Source organism: Mustela nigripes, chromosome 13 (genome assembly GCF_022355385.1).
Source record: "Mustela nigripes isolate SB6536 chromosome 13, MUSNIG.SB6536, whole genome shotgun sequence".
NCBI classification, from domain to species: Eukaryota; Metazoa; Chordata; class Mammalia; order Carnivora; family Mustelidae; genus Mustela; species Mustela nigripes.
Window position 1 is genome coordinate 14,421,525 of NC_081569.1, and position 20,954 is coordinate 14,442,478.

At 39.8% G+C, this 20,954-nt stretch overlaps 2 long non-coding RNA genes across 3 annotated transcripts in view; one reads left to right on the plus strand and one right to left on the minus strand.

Moving 5' to 3' along the window:
• The window catches only part of LOC131999080 (uncharacterized), a 286,222-nt gene that overhangs the window by 229,307 nt on the left and 35,961 nt on the right, over nt 1-20,954 (plus strand). The window lies entirely within an intron of this gene.
• Nucleotides 1-20,954, minus strand: part of LOC131999079 (uncharacterized) — a 57,144-nt gene that overhangs the window by 19,721 nt on the left and 16,469 nt on the right. The window contains exon 2 of the long non-coding RNA XR_009399006.1: nt 11,029-11,218. This is a non-coding gene — a long non-coding RNA (uncharacterized LOC131999079). The remainder of the gene's footprint in view (nt 1-11,028; nt 11,219-20,954) is intronic.

The window sequence follows — 20,954 nt, forward strand, 5'->3', positions numbered from 1 at the left end:
CAATAAATGAAACAAGATGGGATTGGGAGGGAGACAAACCATAAGTGACTCTTAATCTCACAAAACAAACTGAGGGTTGCCGGGGGGAGGGGGTTTGGGAGAAGGGGGTGGGATTATGGACATTGGGGAGGGTATGTGATTTGGTGAGTGCTGTGAAGTGTGTAAACCTGGTGATTCACAGACCTGTACCCCTGGGGATAAAAATATATGTTTATAAAAAATAAAAAATTAAAAAAAAAATACAATGATGAGAGCCTGTTGGATGAGAGACATGAAGATTCTTCGTCTTTCTACATCACATCTCAAATATGTGAAAGCCAACTTCATCTTGGGAAAGACTTCATTTTCAAAAGCAAGACCCAATATTCTAGCATCTTGGTTTTAAACAGAGACTCTGGACAGCATAGTTTTAATGGTAATGTTAATGGAGAACAACATTTACCATTGTCACTACAAATAATATACTAATATCTTAAAAAATATTAACCAACTCATAGACTTCACTATCCCTTGTGTGTGTGTGCGCGCGCGCGCGTGTGTGTGTGTTTTAATACAAGTGTTTTCCTCAAAGAAACTTGGCCAAAAAAACCTCCTTCTTTAGCTGCTGGTGTATTTTGGTCTTCATATGTGGCACTGAACGAATTTCTGTAGTTGTGAACAACTACATTTGATTAAAATCTGTCAGATTTATCTTTTTAGCAGGAGAAAAGAAATATGTGTTTCTCCAGAAAGGAAATCAATGTGTCCTTATGATAGATGCGAGAAGAAAGCTGGGTACTGTCACTTTAAGTGATGAAGCAGAAAGACAGGGTAGCTCCCTCGCTGTTATCATTGGCTGGTGACATAATTGTGGGGCAAAGCCCTATTTAAATTTTATAATCCTGTTTATAGGTTAGACTTGTATGGTCACTGACTTAATAGTTATCATTCCAACTGGTTAAGTTACAAAGTCTTGTGTCTGAAGTGTCCATAGTTTGTTTTGTTTAAATTTGCTTAGCCAACGTCTTTTAGCCAGAGTTCTGCTCTGTTGCTCTGTACCCTGTAAGAAAGAGTGCTTCCTTCCCCCATAAGAAGGCACCAGGTCATAAAGGGCAGATAACTGTAGCAGAGAATCTCCTTTCTCAAGGCAAACAGAAGAAAGAAGCCTCAAAATCATCCCCCAGGCAATGCCTGAGACAAATGAAGCAGAAAGCATCCCCAAAGGGACAAGTGGGAGACTGCTTCGTGACAAAAATACATCCAGAGATTCCCCCCTTTCTCTTGGGACCCACCGCATGCCCCGGGATCCCACAGGTCTCTAGATAAAGTTCTGCTAGATAGAAAAGAAAGCTTCAGCCCTGGCATTATGAAATTATAAAATGCTCCATTCCGAGATGGTACAACCAGCAGACACTTACCCTGTTAAGATAGCTTGAGAAAATTCAGGGCGAGCCAAGATGTCTTCACTACATGAATATCAGTGTCTTTGTGGTTTCAACCAGCAAAACCATTTTAATGAGCCGATAAAGCCATGACAGGATCTGTGATGTTGCATGTCGGCTAAAATTGCTATCTCTCTTATTTCATGAATAGCATCTGTCAGTAAAGTATTTGAAGTGTTCATTTGAGTCCAATTTCAATAATAAGGTGCTATGAATAAGCCCCTCTCTTAACTTTTTTAGAAATGATAGGTTGCTTTTGTTCTGTAATTAAAGGATGTTTCTAGAAGGCATTCCATTGATGTGAGTGTGCATGTGTGCACTTTGTTTGCATATTAACCCAGACTTTATTCAACCATTTAATGACAGTGGATGTAGACCACCTATCCCAGGGTTTGGAACACAGTAGAAATCCCTTACAGGTTCTTTTTTTTTTTTTTTTTTTTTTTTATCATTCCTCTCTTCAACTTGCATATCCTAAAAATTAAATAAGTAAGCACAAATAACTAATGCATTTGCCTAAAGCTAAATGACTCTCTTTTTCCCCAGTATCCACCTTCCCTCCCTACCTCACTTCTACAATCTCCAAGCTATTCAAATATCAGAGCTTAAGAATTACACATTAAGAATTCATTGGCCACCATCATATCCATTATAAGTAATTGGAAGCCTTCCCACATTTTATATAAAACTGGAATAGTTCGGGTAGATTCTGATATTCTGGTAATAGATGCTATCAGGTAATGGTGTCATATGCTCAAATACACTAATGCATTTGATTTGCTAATATTCTGTTTACAAGTCTTTATAGAAATTAGTCTTCAAAATCTATACTCTTTTTTTTAAGATGCTATTTCTATATCTGAGAGAAAGAGAAAAAGCACATGAATTGGAAGAGGCAGGGGAAGGGGGAGCATGGGGAGAGGGAGAAAGAATACAAAACAGACTTTGCTCTGAATGTGGAGCCCTGACCTGTGGCTCCATCCCCCAACTGCGATATTGTGACCATCCAACAAGAGTCTGATGCTTAATCAGCTGAGCCACCCAGGCGCCCCAGTACTGATTTGAGCATCTATCTTCACAAAAATATTTTAGTATCTTTCCTTTTTATGGTCAAATAGATTTTGGATAACAGTGGGATTGATTTTTAAAACTGTAATGACTCTCTCTGCTTGACTTACTTCACTCAGCAGAATATTCACTTATTTGTGGAGCATAACAAAAAGCATGGAGGACATGGGGAGTTAGAGAGAAGGGGGTTGGGGTAAATTGGAAGGGGAGGTGAATCATGAGAGACTATGGACTTTGAAAAACTATCTGAGGGGTTTGAAGTGGCAGGGGGGTGGGAGGTCGGGGTACCAGGTGGTGGGTATTATAGAGGGCACGGATTGCATGGAGCACTGGGCGTGGTGAAAAGAAAATAATGATACTGTTATGCTGAAAATAAATAAATGAAAAAAAAATGTAATGAATTCACTTGTAAAACCATCTAGGTCTGGTGCCTTTTTCAGTGATAGATCTTTTACTTTCCAATCTCTTCTCTAATAATTAGTCTATTCATGTTTCTTAAACTAGTTATTTTAAGAGGTTTTTTTTTTTTTTTTTAACCAGGGAATTTTCCACTGCCTCTACATTTTCAAATTTATTTCTACAGAGTTATACATAACATCTGCCAGTAACTTCTCTCACCTTCATATTTGTTGTTAGAGACCTCAATAATGCTGTATCTATCTTGCTTTTCTCTCTCTTCATAAGTCTTGTCTGAGGTGTATCTAGTTCAATAAACTTTCAAAGAAACTAATTTTGATTTTATTTATCCAATTTTGTGTTTGTTTTCTATTCCTTTAGTTTTAGGTTTCATCTTTATTAATTTCTTCCCTCTATATTCCTATTGTATTTTGTTACTTTTGAATTTGAGTTTTCTAAAATTTATTCTCAATCCTCATTGTTTTTAAAAGATTGATTTATCTATTTGAGAAAGAGAGAAAGAGAGATAAAGGGAGCATGTGGTGGGGGGAGGGAGGAGCAGAGGGAGAGAGAGTCTTAAGTAGACTCCACACTGAGTTCATGGCCCGACATGGGGCTTGACCTCAGGACCCTGAGATCACAAGAGACAAAACCAAGAGTGAGAAACTTAACTAATCTAATTGTGGTGCTCAGGCACCCCTCAATCCTTTTTTTTTTTTTTTATACAATAAAGATAATTGCAGGATACAAATTTTTACCTAAGTACAAAGTTTGCTTAATGTCTCATGTATTATATACTCATACTATATTGTAACTGCACTTTTGTAGCTGAACATACCTCTATAGTTACCACATATATATATATATATATATTATAATCTTGTGTGTATGTGTATGTTTATATATACATACATACATATGTGTGTGTATATATATATAGAGAGAATATCTATATAGATATAGATATTATATCATATCTATATGTAATATATCTATATTATATAGAGAAAAAGATATCCTAATCTTTATGAGATATGCATATATATATATATATATAAGTAATTCTTTGTACCCCCACAGAGTACCTAGCACAGATTTTGCCTATGGTTGAATTAAAATGTGCAGGATTTTTAAAAGTCATAGGAAACAAAATACTTGGTAGAGTATTCAACCCAGAGAAGCCATTGCACACCTACCAATTTATCTTCCAAGAGTCAGGTGATGCTGCAAAACAATGCCCAGTGGAGGTGATTCTGATGCATTGGGCGATGAAAAGAGAAGGTGTGGCATCAGATTTAAGAGATGGGCTCCAATTCCACTTACTGCCAAGTGATTTACCTTCTCAAAACCTCAATTTATTCACATACAAACTAGGTTTTAAAAAGTTCTACTTTTTTAAAGTTCTATCTAATCAGAAGTTTGTTCTGAGGATTAAATAAGATCATCATGAATGTGCCTAGCATATTATAAGAGCTCCATAATGATGAGCTCCCAGCATTAGTGTTATCATCATTACCATTACAGTGGGGTCAGGGTGATGAGCTAGTAAATAATTGAGGGGCAGAAGCAAGATAAGGAAAAGAGGAGCTGGGAAAAGGACAAGAATAGAGACCTTAGCCCAGTCTTAATTCAGTGGTCTTGGAACCACTAGTTATTTAAGGAGCTTTTAAACCATTTCCCACCACTGGTGACATTTCTACAGGCTGGGTCTATATTTTGTTTCCATTTTGCTAAATAATGTTAAAAGAAACCTCTCAAAAAGTGCCCTTCCAACTCAATTCACTCCAAAGAGGACCACAGGGATGGAGTGCACCAGAAGAAATGAAATGGCACAACAAGTATGCCACCACCAGCTGGCCACTGAGGGCCAATGATTGGAAAACTCCAGCTTTATGGACCATTCTTGTGGAGAAAGGAAGCACCCCTTTTGTTTTTATTTTCTGAGTGAAATTAAGTCAGGAAAAGGTCAGCTCTACATTACCACTACCCCAAGTCAGCCAGAGATCTCTTAGAGGCAACACAGGCTCCAGAACCCCATGGCTAGGTTCTAACTCCACTTCTGCCATTGACCAGCTGTGTGGCCTTGGACAAGATGCTTAACCTCTCTGTGTCAGTAAAAAAGGGACTTTACTTACTAATATTTATAAAGCACTATTTTAGGTACTTTACATATGTTAACCTATTTAATTCTTACAATAGGTATAGGAGCTAGGTGAGATAGAGTGTAGTAAGGATTAAATGGTGAATATATTTAAAATACTTACAGACCCTGTTTGGGTATGGAAGTATGAGCTTCTATTGCCATCACTATTGCAAGTGTTATACCTTAAGTGACACCATTATCGTCACCATCATCATCAACATCATCATCACCATCATCGCCATCATCGTCACATCATCGTCATCACCATCGTCATCACCATCATCATCAACATCATCACCATCATCATCATCACCATCATCATCACCATCGTCATCACCATCATTGTCATCATCATCACCATCGTCATCACCATCATTGTCATCATCACCATCATCGTCATCACCATCATCATCAACATCATCACCATGATTGCCATCATCATCGTCACCATCGTCATCACCATCATTGTCATCATCACCATCATCATCATTGGATCAGCTGCAGTATAGCATTTGGTGGCATTTCCTCCCTCCTCATTCTACTCCCAAGTTCTCTCCCCATTTCTCAGGCATACAGAGTCATTTTAGGATTTCCTCCACATCCTTGTCCTCTCCTCCTCCCCATCTTACCTTTACCGTCCTTGTGTTCTGAGAGCCTACTTCTTCCCAGGAATCTAAAAGAATGCCAACTCTCCCCATACCAACAGAGTGCCAACTATAGTGTGAGGGGTTCCCACCTACACAAAGGGTTATAACCAGCCCAGTCAGAAAACAGATTCAAACACCTCACCACTGACCCCCAAAGTCCAGTCTTGTCCTATTACAACCACACGGCCTTAACATTTCCAACCCACCTTCCAAGCATATTTTTTTACCTACCACTCTCAAACACTGAATTGGTTTGTTCACAAGGCATATTATCCAAGTTTTTAAAATAAAGAATCATACTAGCCTGATGTATTTATATCTTATCCTCAGCCTTCTATATGGTTGGAGTTTTTTTAAAAATATGTGAATTGATTTGTAGCATATAATATGCCTTCTTGACAAACAATAGTTTTTTTTGTAGTCGAGTACATAAACCTCTTGAGATGATTATACAAATTAAGATGTCTTACTATACATATTTTAGATCAATTTCTTGACAGGGAGAAAAGTTAGAAACAACCCAAATGTTTAATAAACGTGAATTGTTTAAGGGCACATGAGGAAATACAGAAAACGAAATAGTCTTAAGCCACAAAAATGATACTAAATAGGGGCACCTGGGTGGCTCAGTCGGTTAAGCGGCTGCCTTCAGCTCAGGTCATAATCCCAGGGTCCTGGGAGGGAGCCCAGCGTCAGGCTCCCTGTTCAGTGCGAAGCCTACTTCTCCCTCAGCCTGCCATTCCCCCTGCTGTGCTTTCTCACTCTCTGTCAAACAAATAAATAAAATCTTTTAAAAATGATACTAAATGAATAGGTCTGTATATGTAGAACAGGGTGCAAGTTTATGTACCTGTGAGGATATACAACAATGGGATCACAATGGCTGACTTGTAATGAAGGGGAAAATTCAGATTGGGAATGAATGTTCTTAGTCTTGCTCTTTATATATTCTAATATTTATCTGTAACAAGTGTACATTGCTTTTGTAATATCACAAAACAATAGAAGGAACTAGATTCTGGTGGAAAACACAGTTGTACTTACTTCAACCAGCTCAAATTGTCCCCAGTTAAGCTTTTAATCTGCTGTCTCTTCAGCCTGTGCGTTTGTTTGATAGATGGCTAAGTTGCCCCTGGCCTGTCATACTGTTATTTGCTTTGAACTCTAAACACCTGGGCAACAAAATCTGTAGCTGTTTAATATTGTTGTTTTGGTTTGGTTTGGTTTTTTAGTGTTTGAATGTATAGGAAAAAAATACATAAAAATTCATCATATCATCAAAATGAAATCAAGGACAACTAGTCCAATGCATTGAAGGCAAAACCAACCCCATAAGCTTGGTGCAGGAAAAGAAACAGAGATTGACCCATATCACCTTTGTGTGCCCCCTTTCAGTGGCATCCTATAGAGCACGGGACACTGAGTGCACTTAGCCATGTTGAAATAATCACAAATGCAGGTTCCTTAATGGCCTACTGCACTTTCTTCTTGTTATAACAGAATTATACTATACAAACTACTTCTTTGCTTCAGTATATAGTTAACCATATTCACTAACAGTTTTCAAAGCCCTTCTTTGTTTTTTCTTTTTTAAAATTTTATTTATTTATTTGAGAGTGAGAGAGTGAGCAGTGGGAATGGAGAAGGACAAGCAGACTCTCCATTGAGCAAGGAGTTCGACATGGGGTTCAACCCAGGATCCTAGGATCACGACCTAAGCCAAAGGCAAACACCTAACCGAGTGAGCCACCCAGACACCCCAAAGGCTTTATTTTTCTTAACCACCAGGAATGACCACTTTATATATTAATGATATGAACACATGTTTGGGAAATAGTAAAGAGCTGAATTCAGTATTTTTTTTTGAATTTATATTTTCTATTTTTATTTTCTAATTAAAATCAGAAGGATAGCTGTTGTTATTATTATTGTGCCTGCTCAAAAAGAAAAATGTGGAGCGCCTGGGTGGCTCAGTCGTTAAGCATCTGCCTTTTGCTCAGGTCATGATCCTACCATCCTGGGATCGAGGTTCATATGGGGCTCCCTGTTAGGCAGGAAACCTGCTTCTCCGTCTCCTACTTCCCCTGCTTGTACTTCCCCTGCTTGTGTTCTCGCTGTGTCTCTCTATCTGCCAAATAAATAAATAAAATCTTAAAAAAAAAGAAAAGAAAAGAAAAATGTCTCTGAAAAATGAAAATTTTAGTTAAATACCCAGATATTTTATCTTTGTGACATCAAATACAAAAAGAATTGGGCTTGGGGGAATTGTGAGTTTTGTTTTGTTTTTGTTTTTGTTTTTGCTTTATTTTTATTTAGCCAATTGGCATTATGTGGAATGCCAGAGTGGAACTGAAAAACTCTCTTGTATTTCAAAAATCAGAATAAAATAAGTTAAACTTTTTTCTTATACCTTTCTCAGAAGTTTTTGAAAAATGTGAAGGGCACAGGTTAAAAGTATTAAAAGCCACGTGTTTGTAAATAAGAATTGTAAGAATGGACATAACTGAATATTAGTAAGTACTCAAACACTAAAGACATTTAAGAAAAGTTAGCTTGGGAAAGAGAAGAATGGGAATAATTTAACCATTGGTTTCAAATAAGTAACAGGATGGGAGAAAGAAGGGAGGGACCATCTTGTTGCCAACCCCACTTAAAGACAATACTCGTGAGAACTGGCTTTAAACTCTATTAAGTCTTAGACCAAGTATAACTCAAGGCTGGGCCCATGATGAATATCTTTTAACACCTTCTACTTAACACATCTCTTATATGCCGACCCCCTGTGATCTTGTAAGCCAGGTAGACAGATCTGTGTTAACACTACCTACCACAGAATGTTCCAGAATGTTCCAAAAGAAGTCACTAATAACCCATGCAAGTATCAAGGAAGAGCAGCTGTGTGGAAAAGAGACATCAACTGCATGAGTTGAGTTTTATGGGTGAAGAGAAAAGGATTCCAGGGAGGGGGATCCACATGTTCAAACGTAGTAAGATCCCATAATGTGCTCAGAGAATACATTTCTGTGTGACTATGGAGCAGGATCTGTGCCAAAAGGTGGCCCCATAGAATCAAGCCCAGCCCAGCTTTGCAGAAGTCTTCCTCCCACCATGTTAAGAAGGTGCCTGGTTTTCCCTCAGAGGTAATTGTAGTATTTTTATTGTAAAGACTTTTTATAAAGAAATGACATAATGGTGTCAGCATTCTAATGTTGAAAATACCATTCTGGTAATAGTATGAAGAATAGATTGGTAAGCATGTAATATGGTGGGCTGTTGCAATATTCCAGCCAAAAAATACACACATACATACACACACACACAAACACACACACAGAACTGAATTAAGGGTGTCAGAGTTAGGGATGATAAAAAGGAAGCAGGGTCAAACAGTTCTAAGTTGTTAGCAGAGACAGAACTTGTTAATGGTTTTGGTGAAGAGAAAAGAGGAGAAGAGCCTGGGATAATCCTAAGTTTTTGCCTTGAGCAACCAAGAAGATGGTGCCACATTTTCTTGAATCGGGGCATACAGGAGGAGAAACAGATTTTTCCAGCACAAGTAGTTTGGGGAGATAGCACATTTCATTTTCCAGGCATGGCGTTTATGGTATCTATGAGATATATAAGGAAAATGTTCGTTTACTAGAAAGTAAGATCCATGAATTCAGGGACCTTGTTGGTTTATCTTTATTGGTTACTTTAGTTCAGCCAATCAGACAGGTGGCTTTCAACATAATCATCGCTTCACACAATACCTGACAGATGACAAATTCTCAGCCAATTCCAGCTGAATGTGTGTTTTTGAATGAATTTGTGGGTCTGGATCTCAGGACAGGCGATTATTCAGCACTCTCTGGTTTCCAGAGAACTCTAGAATCTCCTTGATGTCTACCAAGACCATTTTGTGTCTTGAAATATTGTGATTCTGGTCCACTCCCACAGGAGTGAATTACAGAAATCTTACTAACAGTCCTAGTGGTCCTATTACTCTTTGTGTACAGATATATAGGCAAGGTTGTTGGCTTCCTGACAGTTGAGGAAAAATTACAAAACTAATTTTTGAAGTGGTCAAACTGAGCAGAATGAATGGTAAAGTCATAGCATTGAAGTGAGCCTCTGTTTTGCTTTTTTGTTTTTTTTAATCAGACATATGGCTTTCAAGTTGCTATTGAAATGGTTAGGAGAGCCAAGCATTAATTGTTGAGATGGCCGTGATCCACATATACACCAAAACTCTAAAGGAGATTGTTACATTAGAATGAGTAGCAGTGAGAAGTGCATAGCTCCAGAAGAAATCTGGAAAAGACTTTAAGAAAGGAAAACCCCTTTAGTAAATGGCTCTGCTACTTGGAGAACTTGGAACAAATCTTCTTGCCAGAGAAGCTTGAATTACCTGCCTATCCCTTTAAGCATTTTCTCGTACAAATCAAACACAGATGGCCCATTACGTTTATGACCTCCTGTCAATTACTCTAGATGGAGCATGCATTAATTATTGAAATATTTTCATAGTATACAAGTTTTTAGTGGTTACATTGCCTCAGATAATTTCAACTTTCTGATGAGAAGCCGGCATAAAGTATTTTATTTATGAAAATTAATCTCTTGAATGTAGTAAAACCTGAAAATACAGTAGTAGATTTTTTTTTTCCATTTAACAAAGCCAAACTAAAAATCCTGGCCTATATCCTTGGAAGTTGGTGTTATGTTAGCTTTGCCTGCAATACATAAACTCTGCCAAAATCTATTACAATTGTAGTAAATTTTGATTACTGGAGTTGTTTGTTATTTATGTCTAGAAGATAAAGATAATATTGGGAATAGCCCTCTTCCACTCAATGTATAAATTACATCCATAAAATATCTTGTTTTGTAAATAGTAAAATTAAAAAAAAAACCCGACTTGGTTGAAGCTTCAAATATTTGCATCTACTTCCGTTCGAGTCAATAAACACTTCAGATGATGTAAAAGTCCACAGAGCGTTTAGACCTTTAACTGTGCCACTCGGTTTTTGTCAGGCATGGTAAACAAAACCCTGGGGCCATCTGACTGTTAAAACAGCGATAAGAACGTTCCAGTGAAGGCTCACTCTCTGAGAACGTGAAGACACTTGCAAAGGGAGCTTAGAGAAAGGCTTCTGTATTTTCTGTCACTCTGGAAGGAAGCTATTCATTCAACAAACAAGGAGCACCGACTCTGTGCAGACAACCCCTCTGGGCATTTGGAGTACATTGGGGAACAACAAAAATATTTCTGCTCCTACCAGGCGAGATTCTAACAGAATCAGTTGCCTCCTTTCATCTAACTCTTTGCCCAGAGAAGAAAGCTGAAGCACAGAGAGGTGAGCTAACTTACCTAACATCGCCCATCAAGAAGGCTGTAAAGTCAGAAGAAGAGCCCGGGTCATCAGAGCCCATCTTCTCAGTCCGCCATAATCTCTTGTGCATTTCCCATTTCCAACTGACCTTTTGCTGGTCCTTGAGGAGTTCATTCTTGCATGTAGTTAACTGGACTCGCTTCAGTAGATGTTTTCAGTGGACTAACCCTAGAAAAAAATTGATTAATTTAAAAAATGCGTTGTCTGTGTTTCTTCTCTCTGAAATCCACGTGAGTATAGGGTAAGAATGCTACAAATAAGACATCATCACAGGAATGCTGATTCACAGCCCAGGGGGAAACCATGGCCCTAGAGGAAACAAGCAAAGTTCATGCATGATCATTGGCTTCTTTCTCTGGCCAAAGCCAAAGATGGATTGAAAACTGGAACTCTAGCAAGACACACATGGAGGGTGCTAATGGCATTGTGCTTTCACAATGGCTTTGTAGGACACGGAAGAGAGCAATCCCTACATACCATGGTGGCAGCCAAGGCTAAAACTATGGTACCTAGCTAGAGTCAGGTGAGAGTGATGTTTATCTACTGGACCCCTCTCACAGGCATTCACAAAAAACACTATTGATGGGAGAATTCACATAAAAATTAATGACACTGAGTAAATGCTGTTCAATTAATTTGGGGTGTTAATTTTGCCAATCTAAAAAAATAATTTATTTTCCAACCACGAAAAATAAACTCTCCCCAGTTTATTTAGCACATCATACTTTCTAAAACCTTCTTGCTCTTGATGAGACAGAGTCAGAGGGCTGTCTGAGGTCATATCAAATTTGACAGACGACAGCCCAGAAACTAGGCTTCCTGATTTACCACATCGAGCTGTGGATACTCGTTCAGGATGCTTCTTATTCGGTCCTCATCAGAGTCGATATGAGAAAGCATCATCATGGTCATTGGCCAGATGAGAGCCTGAAGCTCAGGAACACAGAAAAAGTCAGTCCCCAGTTCAAGTCAGAGAGAGGTAACTGAGCTTACAAAGTAGTCCATTAAGGGTGCGCTGGTAAGAAGGAGGGCACGTGCAGGAGAAGCAAAGTTATACCAGAAGAGAAGATGAAATGTGGAAGAATAGAAGTATATACAAGGCAAAGAAATTGTACAGAGGTAGAAGGAATTAATTTCATCTAGCACGAATAAAAGTCCAACCAGTTGCAAATATACCTAATTTGTTGTGATCAAAAGTATAAGATATTGGGACTTGTTATGTAGTGTCTATAGCTTTTTTTTTTTTTTTTAAGATTTTATTTATTTGACAGCAAGAGCACAAGGGAAGGGAAGGGCAATGGGAGAGGAGGGAGAAGTAGACTCGCTGAGCAGGGACCCTGGTGCGGGGCTCAACCCCGGGACTCCAGGATCAAGACCTGAGCCAAAGGCAGATGCTTAACAGACTAAGCCACCCAGGGTCCCCTAAAGCTGTTGTTTCCGATGAGATGGCATAATAGAATTACCTCGGAAGCTTGAAAAAAATGCAATCTGATGCTTAATGAGTCGGCAACTTTGGACATACAGTGCAGAAATCTGTTTTTTAACAAGCTATATTTGGAGCCCATGATCTAAAATCGTGCTACTCAAAGTATGATCCGGGGACAAGCAGCCTCTTAAGAATGAAGACTCTTAGACCCCATCCAGGCACAATGAATTGGAAAGCGCCTTTTAACAGGATCCCTAAGTGACTTCCTCTACACTTGACAATTTAAAGAGCACTGGTCGACAGCACCTCTTTCCTACTATGTATTCACCTAATCACAAAAAAAAAAAAGTCAGGGGTGTGCCTGGGTAGCTCAGCCGGATAAGCATCCAACTCTCGATTTTGGCTCAGGTCATGATGTCAGGGTCCCAGGATCGAGCGCCTTGTGAGGTTCCACACTCAACGAGGTGTCTGCTTGAGGATTCTCTCTCTCTTCTCCCTCGGTCCTGCCCCCGACTCATGCACTCTTTCTTTCTCTCTCTCAAATAAATAAATAAATATTTTAAAAAATAAAAAGAAAAGACAAAGTAAGCCAGCATGTCAGAGAGTGTTCTTAGTGAACCTATGCAGGACCCAAGTGAGCTCTGCCTCTATCCCCAGCTTCCTTTCCATTCTAACCTTCTAGATTTCCATCACCCTCTGATAAAAAATTACAAAGTAGCCAATCAAGATTTTCTCCTAAGTTTTGTTGAAACGTAGCATCTAATTCATGGGATATCTAAGTATTTCAAGCATTTCCAAAAGTCACCTGTGATATTTTGGGGCAAGTGAATCACCATTTGCACATACCTCAATTTCCATTAACTCTCCCATTTCCCACAGTTTCTTGATGACAAGTAAAGCACCTTGGCAATCCCATCTGCTAGTTTTCTTTGCCCCCCCCAATAAGATAATCAGTCCAGCAAGATCAAGAGACACAGGTGTGTTTATAGTAGCTGGGAAAGCTATAACAATTCTACCCTCCTGCTAAAGCATCAGGTTCCTCTTACAAGTGTTTGTTTAAACCAGTCCCCCTGAGTGGAATTGGTGCAATTTCTCCTTGTTTGTAAGGCCAATGCATCTTCTGCCCTACTTAGGGGGAAGCCCTCCAGCCACCATTCCAGGGTAACAGACGAAGAAATTCTCTTCCTCCAGCCCAATTGTCACCACTCAGCTGGGAGCAATACAGCTCATGCAACACTTAGGTTTTGACAGGCACTCACTATTTTACTATATAATAAAAGAAATTTTAAAGAAATAAAATGAGTTGCAATTCTGCCACCCTGACAAGTTCATGGTCCATATGCATAGAAAGTTAAGTTTACATGTGGTTCACCATTTCCCTTTCCTTATGTCAAAGCTGGTTTTCCATATGGTTATAGAATTCACAGCATTTTCCTGCCTGCATAGCACTTCAATATTGTTATGCTATGTGTATGGCATCAATCTACAACTCTTGGACATGGAGTTGGCTTCCAATTTTTCATTATTAGAAATACCTTTTAACAGCTCATATTAGAGTTTTTAGAGATTCAATCCTAAGAGCTGACAATGATCTTTAAAGAAAAGAAGAAGTTGGTCTGTGGCCAGGACTGCATTGCTAACTTACATTAGGCTCCTCATAAGTGTATACCATTAGTTAGAAGGGGGAGCAAACAAAAATTTTAAAAACTATATAAAATCAATGCTTTCTATCTTAAAAATCTACTGAAAGTACATGCTCTACTAAGAGACCCAAAAGTATCATTTTCATCCATGAATTACTCTACATAATATAGACTAAATATGTTATTCATATAATGGGGTTAGCTTCGTTGCACTTAAAGGTTCTGAGTTACAAACAATTCATGGGTTACATCGTCGGCCATTTCCTGATTAGATGCCTGCACGAGAATAGAGCTGAAGAGAAACCTGCTGTAGCCTAGCGTTTTAATACAGCTGTAATTTGATTACATTCTCACTTTCTGCTTTAGACTGTGGAATTGAAAACACATTACTCTCCATCACTTAGAAGCTCCTTAACCTTTATTGAGGGTATAGTCCAGCCATTTCACATAGAACTAGCCCAACATCTGACTTCTGTTTTTCCCTTTCTTGTTAGCTGTCTCCCCAAACAATGGCGACGCTGGTTGTGGTAGAGCATGAGGAAGATAGCAGAAGCCACATTAAGTACACAATTTTGAGAATAAGGTCTCCTCTGGAGTTCAGGGAAGGGGGATCTAGGACATGAGAAGAACAGAGAGGCAGCAAGATTTAGGGAATCATGACCGTTTTTGTTTTGCTAAGTAAAAGGTATATAAAGGAGGAGAAAATATGTTTTAAAAGACTGGTCTGGAGACAAATCCATGAAGGACTTTGAATGGTAGGACAAAGAGTCTAAATAATAAGAAAATACTGCAGTAAGAACTAATCCAAACTAGGTTTTTATTTCATAGATTGAGTCAGTGAAATGGGTTGAAGACAGGAGGGTATGCTGGGGTAAATATGGAGCTTCCACATTGTTTCAAAAGTTGGTAGGGAGGGAAGGGTCTGAAGAGGCAGCAACGGGGAACGGAGAGTGGGACATGGGTAGAAGTTTCTACAGAGGGGAACAAAAATTCACTGAGTGAAGGAGACAAGGAAAGTTGTTCTTAGCAAGTTGTTCCATAACAATGTCCTTCCCAGGCCCTAAGCCCTAAGCAAACACCAGCTTATCACAAGGCTATCTTCTCAAATGTAAGAATCTATAGGTCTTTGGTATGAAACTGTCTGAAACAATTATTTGAATCTCAATGTTATGACCAAAATGGAAATATGTAATTGACTTTTTGCACACATTTGTAAAGGATGAACAGTAGGTTTGTTTTGGTCTGGTTTTTTGACCACTGCCACACAATCTCTGATTAGCTGGACACCTCAATGGGCCAAGCAGCCCAACTTCTAGACATTTGACCAGTGAGGAGGCTGGCTGGCCCAGCTCACCCTGGAACAAAGAAAAGTCAATGAGAAGGCACTTTGGATGTTCTCCATCTTCTTGGAAAAGCAAAGGCAAAGTTTCTAACCAAGAATAAGAGTGACTGAGTGACATATAGGTAGGAGTAGAATTGAGAAAAGTCGTATCAGAGATTCTAACAGAACTTTCATTTAAAAATTAAACTGACTAGGGGTGCTGGGTGGCTCAGTTGCCTTTGGCTCAGGTCACGATCCTAGGGTCCCAGGATCAAGTCCCGCATCAGGCTCCCTGCTCAGTAGGAAGTATGCTCCTCCTTCTCCCACTCCCCCCTTGTATTCCCTCTCTTGCTGTGTCTCTTTCCGTCAAATAAATAAATAAACATTTTTTAAACTTAAATCGGCTAGATAATTTGGCAGTAACCATCAGAAGATGAAATGTGCACACCAAGCAATTTCACTTTAAGTACCCATGCTAGACACTCTTGCATAGGAGTATGATGAGCATGACACATATGGGTATATGAAAGAAATACTCATAGAGTATATAAGGAATTATGTCCAGGGATAGTCAGTGCAGCATTGTGTCTGAGCAAAAAGGTAGTAGGAATCTGTGCACATTGTGTGGGAATGACTCGATGAGCATTGGTATGGCCATACCATGGGAAATTCTTGAATTCTTAGAAAGAATGATGTATATCTGTTTCTACTAGCAAGGAAAGATCTCCAAGATGCTGATTGGTGAAACTATCAAGCACACAATGATATGTTGCTGAATATGACATGTGTTTTAGTGGTACTTTGGATAGAAAGAAAAAAAAAAAGAAAAGTTTGCTGACATAGATCATGTCAAGGAAATTGGAGAAAGCAACTGAGGTTGGAGATAGTGGCAGAGAGGAGGTTAGCCTTTGGTTCTAAACTCACAAGACAGTAAGTGTATGGTAATTGTTTTGAGTTTCAAAATTTCTGTGAAAATTGTAAATACCTTGGCCCAAAGGAATCTTTTCTTTTTTTCCCCCACCAAATATCTGTTCTCATACCAAAGACCTCTTTCCTCTAAAATGATTCTTATTTTTCTTTTTCCTTTTTAAAGTCAGTGAGGCACTGGGTTAATCCAGAAGTTAATGGTTGACTAGCAATGGATAGATAGATAGACAGATAGGCGGATAGATAGATGGACAGAGACAGACATGGAAACCTCCATTGGCCAATCTCCCTCAGAGTTACCAATTGCATACAGGGTCACCAAAGCAACTCTGTTCCATGCAGTTTTGTGGTCCCCACAGCTAAAAAGACAGGGAAAAATAAAGATCAAATGACATGCCATTGACCTGCCACCTCAGGGAGATCACTGTGTATGTCATATTTTAAAAAGAACGTAAAACGCCTTATCTTCCCGAAATGAGATCCACAAACGGAGCTGACTTGAAATCAGAACTCAATAATCTCGATTGGAATTTATTCACTGGAATATTTTTCTAGGTTCAGAAATAAGTGGAAGCAAATTATTTTCTAAATGAGAAACTATGTCTACAGTACCTTTATATGAGTTCCAATCTTAGAGGACAAGGTAAAGCTAATGCAACTTTAATATAGTTTAGCAGATAGTGATTACTGCAAAATCGTCTTGTGCTCCCTCAGGATTTTTTTTCACTTAAGAACTTGATGGTGTTTGGGGGAAAGTGTTATAAGAGGGATTCTAGCCCGCTACAGAAAAGAAAATATTAACCCACTATGTCGCCAACCGCTGGACTAATCTTTCAAGCAATTCAAAGACAGAATCACAACACGAGCCCCAAAAGGCAGTTTAAATATTCTGGAAAAATGCTAAATAGTCTTCACTTGCAAAAGACCACTTTGGTGGGTTTTCAGTTATTTGGGGCATGTTGCTTAGACTCCCTGATGCACAAGTCAGCCTTAATGTTAGTCGTTTTCTTTTTTCATGTGTTGGAAAGCAAGAACTGCAGAATATTTCTCTGAGCCTAAAGCAAGACATGGTCTGCCACGCTGAGCACGTGAGAGGCACACCAGGAAAGAGGTTTTAATGAGTAACTTTGCAGGAAAAGACCCTGAAAACTTCTTCTAAACATTGTACCCATACTTTCTGTCTGAAATACACTCGGACAGAATCTGATTCACAGCCTCTAGAAGGCTCAGTGATGCTGGCAGCAGTAGTAGGGAGACTTCAGAAGTCCCTGATTATTTCAAGTGCATTAAAAGGTTTATGAGTACTCTCCACTCCTTCCCATCCCTGTCCCCCCATTCTGCCCCCCCATCGTAGCCCCCCCATGTCCCCCATTCCCCCAGTCAGTGTCTGGAGATACCGCGTTGACTGGAGTTCTCCTGGAGAGAAAGATTGATAAAGCAAAGCAATTGGAGTTATTTCCTATGCATGAAATTGATTAAATGCTTCACTAAATGGCTTATAAATTTGCTTCTCATATTTCTGTCACCGCTGAAAAGATTACAGAAACTCTGCATATAACCATGTTGTATACAATACCAAATTACAAAAGGTTGTAAAAACTAATGTTTTGTTTAAAGTCTTGAGCAGGACCATATGCCTCCAGTGACCTTGAGTAAGCTATTTTAATTCAAACCATTTCAAAGAATAGAAAGGGGAGAAATATTCAACTCCATAACAACACAGACGAGTTGGTAGGTAAACCTCCGTTAACTCTGGGGAACCGGGTGTGGAGCGAACACCCTCCCGCAAACGTCTTGTGTCTCCAGAGCCGGGAAGCACAAGGTGGGTTAGCAGGGATATATTTACAAAGGAGAGGAAAATAGGGTTTTAAGACCTCCCAGAGCCAACTTGGCCCTAGTAGGTTTCATTCAGAGACATACGCAAATGAGTTCTGAGTCTTGTATGGACTTGCAGGACCACAGAGAAGACAGGACAAATATTAGCAAGTGGGGGGGCAGTTAGGGGTGTTCTATGTTTAGTGTTTTTGTGTATCTATTTTTTCATCATCAGGCATCTTTCAAATGCTACCTCAGTTCTCTTTTTCTTCTATGTGAGAACGCCTTCCAACTCTTGAGGAACAATGGAGGGGGCCTGAGGGTGGGGGCGGGATTTTAGCAAAGAAGCAATTTATAGGAGATCACGTGACCTACAGATGTTCCTTGGAAAACAACTCCCGTTTCTTAACATGGCCTTAAAAGTACCTTCCCTTCTGCAGGGAAAATGATATTCTTTCATAACATTTATAAGACATTATGTCCCCAGCAAGAATTAACATTTGGCGTTAACTCACAGCTTGGGCCAGAACTTCAAGAGAAGAAGTTGTAAAACTTCCTCAACTTCAACCCAGGATGGGCTTCAGGACCGACTGGCCTGACCTCTGCGGTCCATGTCCGCAACCTCGGCTCACCTTCAGGAAGAGCCAGTGTGGGAACTAAGGGGGCTCCACCACCACAGCCTTCTGGCACGCAGTGAGCCCCAAATTATCAGGGCGGTGCTGTCAATGGGGAGCAGAAGGACTTTAAGGACTTTCCAGTATCAGGCTTAGGGACACATCTGCTTTTGCATGAAGTTTCTGGGTACATGTAAGAAGTGGTGATGGAATTATCTCTCTGGGAAAACACAGTGTAATCTAACTGGTAAAATCCAGATTTTTTTTTTCCTCTGTCTCTCTTTTGGGGTGTGTGTGTGTGTGTGTGTGTGTGTGTGTGTGTGTGTGTTTTAATGAGTACCTGTTCTGGGAGATATGCCAAAAATTCAGGGATGATTTAACCTGGCCATCACTAGCTGGACAACTTATTTAACTCTTTGGTGATGGTTACATGAACCTTCTTGCTGGCTTCAAGCCACCACATAATTAACGTTGATGCCAGACACAGAGGGTTTAATAAATTATAACTAAGAAAGACGGCTATTATTCTACAACATAGAGAATAACTACCTTCTGCCCACAGGTGTTTGCCATCTTAAAACATACAAACCCATGATTCCTAAAGCTTAGCCCTTGAAACACTCACTCTATGAGATAATCCTTCCTCAAAGGGCTTTGTTGATCAAATCCATTGGGCAAAACTCTCCTGGGGAATTACCGTGTATGGTAACATGGTAGGGGGCTCTGCTGGAAACGAGCCTCACTCCATTTAACCTGGGGTTTCTCACTTGACCTAAACTCCTTTTAGTATTAATGCTTAGAAACTTGGCATTGTTCTCGGAAACATACTCAGGGAAATATACTTAAACCTACTGCATGTCTGACAGAATAGCCCACCTCTTTTGAGAGTTTAGCAAGCTCTGGCAGTTACTTCAGGGAAACTCTGAGTCAAAATATGAGACATCCGTAAGTTCCCTGCAAGGAAGCTTTGCCATTCCTCTTGCTATGCCAACATTGGGTGATGCAAAATTTCCTTTCCTACCTGGGCCAGTTGCATGTTTAGGGACGGTGGCTTTTTTTTTTTAAGTAGATCTCTCCAATCAACACAAGAGCCTGTGGGCATTGAATGCCAGACAAATATTAGTTACATTTATAAATGTACACTCCACATACCTTGATTCTTTTTTTCTTAAGATGATTTTTTCCACCTCTGAAGATTGTTTTTTAAGATTTTATTTATTTGACACAGATATAGAGAGAGAGACAGTGAGAGAGGGAACACAAGCAGGAGGAGTGGGAGAAGGAGAAGCAGGTTTCCCACTGAGCAGAGAGCCCCATGCAGGGCTTGATCCCAGAACCCTGGGATCATGACCTGAGCTGAAGGCAGATGCTTAACAACTGAGCCACCCAGGCACTCCCCCACCCACAACCTGCCTGTGAAGATTTTTAACAAAATGACTTCCCTCTTCTATTTTAAACAATAGACGAAAGCCATGTTTATTCCTCCTTTCCTATAATCAAAGTCACTCATGCATCAAGATCATTCAAGAAAACCTGGCAGAGTGCGAGGAGAGTGGCGCAATTCTGGAGCTAAGCTTGGCTTTACCTTCATTGAATTTTTTAAGTAAATCATGTATTTGCATACTTCTTGTCTCTTAGCTAGTCTGAGTAACAAATCACTCACTAGGGGCATCAGAGGTGACGTACGCGAGAAGGACCCTTGGTGAGGATCTTCGCTGTACAGCTTTGGTTCTCAAAACTGTAAAGTGCCTGAGAATCCCATGGAGGCTGCTTCCAGCACAGGTCTCAGAGCCACGCCCCCTGGCTTCTGTTTAGGTAGGTCTGGGAGGAGCCTGAGAATCTGCATTTCTTTTTTTTTTTTTAAGATTTTATTTATTCACTTGAGGTGGGGAGGGGCTGAGGGAGAGGGAGAAGCAGACTCCCCACTGAGCAGGCTCCATTAGGACCTGAGCCAGAGCCAAAGGCAGATACTTAACCAACAGAGCCACCCAGGCACCCCAAGAATCTGCATTTCTACCAGGCTCCCAGGTTATGCTGATGCTACTATTTGGGGACCCCACTTTGAGAGCTACAGTTGTGCAGCAGCTCCCTAACATGCCAGATCCAACAGATCATAATAAACCCAAGCCACAGCCTCCAAGATGGAAAGTTTTAGGGA